This window comes from Chenopodium album, chromosome 15, assembly GCF_948465745.1.
Source record: "Chenopodium album chromosome 15, dcCheAlbu1.1, whole genome shotgun sequence".
Lineage (NCBI taxonomy): Eukaryota > Viridiplantae > Streptophyta > Magnoliopsida > Caryophyllales > Amaranthaceae > Chenopodium > Chenopodium album.
In genome coordinates, this window is record NC_137848.1 from 11,102,433 (window position 1) to 11,106,811 (window position 4,379).

The 4,379-nt window shown below is 34.8% G+C and overlaps 1 pseudogene; it reads left to right on the plus strand.

Annotated features, from left to right (window-relative positions):
- The first annotated feature begins 468 nt into the window (after window positions 1–468).
- On the plus strand, window positions 469–3,588 carry LOC145580792 (UDP-glycosyltransferase 74F2 pseudogene; annotated as a pseudogene).
- The last annotated feature ends 791 nt before the right edge of the window (window positions 3,589–4,379 follow it).

Sequence of the window (4,379 nt, forward strand, 5' to 3'; positions counted from 1 at the left end):
ACGTTATTTAAGTCATTAAGCTATTAAAATTAAAGGCTCAACTCATGTCTCCTCATATATACTCTTGTTTTCTCCATTATAGTGAAGAAAAGATAGCTCTTAATCCCCCACCTATAAAGTAGGTTGAGTTGACCGAATCACGTAAATCTTTATGTGTTTATTTTGATTATCTTTTTATTGTTTTCTCAACAATTATTATTTCATTGACCTTGTTTTGCACAAATCAAATAAAACACTGCCCTATTTTATAACAAAAGGTCTAATGCAAATTAAATACCACGTACCGTACCCCATGCTACAATAAATTTTAATTAGCTTAAAAGACAAGGCAATCTTTTTATCAATCTTTCGAGGGATTACTATACGACAACACATATACAATGCTAAGCCGCTTTATATGTAAATCTTCCACCTTATGTATCCATCCATTACTACAATTGAAAACCAAATTAAGATCTAATTAACCACATGGAAAATATGACAAACAACCCTAGAGCTCATATTCTAGCTCTGCCTTATGCAAGTCAAGGACATATATCTCCCATGCTACATTTTGTAGACGTCTAGTCTCCAAAGGTGTCAAAGCATCCCTAGCCATCACTAAGCACATCTCCACCACCATTAACCCTAAATCAGATGACCATGTTAGCCTCGTGACCATTAGTGATGGTTACGATGATACTGGATATGCTGGGGCAGAAAGTTCTGCTGCGTACTTTGCTAGGTTTGAGACCGTCGGGTCTCAAACCTAGGAGACCTTATAGAGGAACATGTTAGTAAACATGACCATATAACTTGTATAGTGTATAATCCATTTTTACTGTGGGGTCTAAATGTTGCTAAAAAGTATGGACTACTTGGGGCTGCTTTTTTTACCCAACCATGTGGGGTAAATTATATTTATTACTTGATTTACCATAGGAAGTATTTGATGCCAATTTCTTCACCAATGGTGCATATTCCGGGGTTGCCTCCGTCGAAAGTTGACGGCTTACCATCTTTTGTGAGCTCGCCGGGGTCTTACCCAGCTTACTTTGAATTGGTTTTGAACCAATATTTCAATTTAGATGAGGCTGATTTTGTGCTTGTCAACACTGTCTACGAGTTGGAGGAAGAGGTAATGTATACATGCTCTAGGTCATGTGAATGTGAAGTATGGTTTTGTTTATTTTATGCATAACCTATTGCTGGAATTTACCTAGTTTACATTTTCAACAAATAATTTACGACCTATGTTGGAAGGAAGTGAAAATATATTATATTAGCGTAAGCTCATTCGTCAAACACACCCACATATATTATTTTACGAGTAGCATGTTTGTGAATGATGTCAACTTTAACAATCAGCTTAAAATTTATTTTTCTTACACTCAATCTTTGTCTCGACATGCAATCAATGATTAATATTGCACCAATAAGGAATTAGTGGACATAGTATCATTAGATGGTCTAATAGTATCATGAAACTTTCCAATCCACTTATATTTTAAGTGTGTGTACTTGCATACGAGTACTAGTGCTGTCAAATTTTAAACCGAAATCGTTTAACTGTTTGAAACAAACCGACCCAAATGAGAACCGAACCGATTAAAAACCGTTTTTTTAAACCGAAAATCGATCCGAACCGTATGTGAATGAACCCGAAATCAAATTGATCCGAATAACGTTACACCGTATAAGAACCGAACCTGTTAATGAACCGAACCAGTTCTAAACCGAACTGAAATCAAATCGAACCGAAAAAGAACCGAACTGTTTCTAACCCGAAACCGCTTTCAACCCGAAACCGTTTGAACCGGGATAAAAACCGTTTACACCGAACCGTTAACAACCCGCGACCCGTTTGCACCGAATTGTATATAAACAAAACCGTTTATAATCTGAACCGCTTGCAAACCGAATCGTTTATGAACCGGACTGCTTATAAACAAATCGGCTACAAACTGCTTACTATAAAGAGAATATTAAAATCAAGTTAAAAGGTGTTTTAAATGAAATTTAATTATCATAGTACAAAAATTCTTCCTGCCAAACTAATATTTATTGAAAATTTATTATCATAGTATAAAATATCTTCCTGCCAAATTATTATCATAGTATTAAATATTTTCCTGCCACTAAAAATCCTCCTGCCATAAACTGAACCGAAAAAGAACCGAACCAGTTATAAACTAAACCGAAAAAGAACCGAATCAATTATAAACTGAATTGAACTAGTTATAAACTGAACCGAAAAAGAACCGAACTGTTTCTAACCTGAAACCGTTTCCAACCCGAAACAGTTTGAACCGGGATAAAAACCTTTTACACCGAACCGTTAACAAACTGCAATCCGTCTGCACCGAACCGTTTACTACCCGGACTGTTTACAACCCGAACCGAATTAAAACTGCTCAAGAATAAACCGAAACCGAATCGAACCGATAACTATTTAAACCGAACTGGAACCGACCCGCGAGACACTTTAACCGATTTCAAACCGACCCGATTTAATACCGAACCGATTTCAAACTGAACCGAACCCAAACTGTCAAACCGTTTTGACAGTGCTACATACGACACATATATAACTTAGAAAAACCTCATATGCCAATGAGTCAACTGTTTCCCAATTTTTTATATGGAATAGTGTAAAACCTCTTAGTCCATAATTTCTTTCATTTATTTTATTTACATATTCATATGCATCAATAACCATGACTCCTTGGCATGGGTATAAATGAAAATTCAAGTCATTAATTATCTTAGTTAAAAATTACACTATTGTTGAATTGACAGTATAATTCGCTATAAAAAAAGTCATGCATGGCACGGGAGTTAAGCGAGCATGTATATTAACTTATGTGAAGCCTCTTTTAATTTTGATCTCAGATAGTTGATGTAATGTTCAAAGAATATCCATTGTTAACAATTGGCCCAACAGTTCCATCATTTTACGTAGACAACCGAATTCCACATGACAAAGATTATGGCCTTAGTCTCTACCACATTGATCCTAATATCACCAATTGGTTAAGCACGAAGCCACCAAAGTCGGTGGTTTATGTCTCATTTGGTAGCATGGCAAGTCTAACAAAAGCTGAAACCGAAGAATTAGCATGGGGATTGAAGCAAAGCGAACATCACTTCTGGTGGGTGGTTCGAGCTTTCGAGGAAGGCAAGCTTCCGAAGGGCTTTGCTGATGAGGTAGCCGAGAAAGGCCTAATTGTAAGATGGTGTCCACAACTAGAGGTACTCTCTAGGGAGGCAATTGGGTGTTTCTTTACTCATCGTAGTTGGAACTCGACACTAGAGGCATTGGTTATGGGCGTCCCTTTGATAGGGATGCCACAATGGACCGACCAACCTATGGTTGCTAAGTTTGTTGAGGATGTGTGGAAAGTAGGAGTAAGAGTGAAGGTCAGCAAAGAAGGGGGTGTAAGAAGAGAGGAAATTGTGGAACGTATAATTGAAGTGATGGAAGAAAAAAGGGTGGAGTTTATTGAAAATGGTAAGAAATGGAAGCTTTTGATGAAAAAAGCAATTTCTGAGGGTGGATCTTCCGATAGGAACATTGACGAGTTCATATCCAAAATCACAAGGTCGTAATAATGATTTGTTTAAGTAAATTTATATTGTTGAAAAATAAGTACTTCTACGGCCATGCTACTCACTTCACCTTAAATAAACAATATTTGGTAAAAATAATTTCAATTCAGTAAAATTAAGTTCAATTTAGTGAAAATAATTTCAGTTCAGTTTTAGTTCAGTAAAAATCAGTAATATTAAAAAAGAATTAGTAAAAATAGTTTCAATTAAGCAAAAAAATATTTCGATTTAATAAAAATAATTTCACTTTAGTAAAAATAATTTAAGATTTGCAAAAAAATAATTTCATTACCGTCAAAATAATTTCAATTCAACAAAAATAAGGTAAAGTGGACACTGCCGTACTATTTATAATTTGCTACCTTGTCATCAGCAAATATGTTTGTATACTTATTAAGTCACATTAATATATTTCATGTGTGTGTCAATCTAAAATATGTATAAATTTCATATGATGTCAATTCTCAATGGTTTATAAATTCGATCACTTAGTTGCTAGTTCTTCGATTTAGAAATAGTTGTACCTTTTAAATTTTATGTTTGTCAGTGTATTTACAAATTAAACCGTTAAATATTATGAGGTTTCATGAGCTTTTAATTTCATGTTATGCGGCTAAAGTTGTTGTTTAACCTGCCAAAGAGTTAATGTATCTGCTTAATATGGATACAAATAACAGTGGATTCTCCATAAACCTTTTAATTTCCAAAATTTTGAATCACGGAGCTTTTTCAATCAATAGATTGTGAATTGTATACGGAAGACAAATTAGAAATAGTTTTTAGAGGCAAAG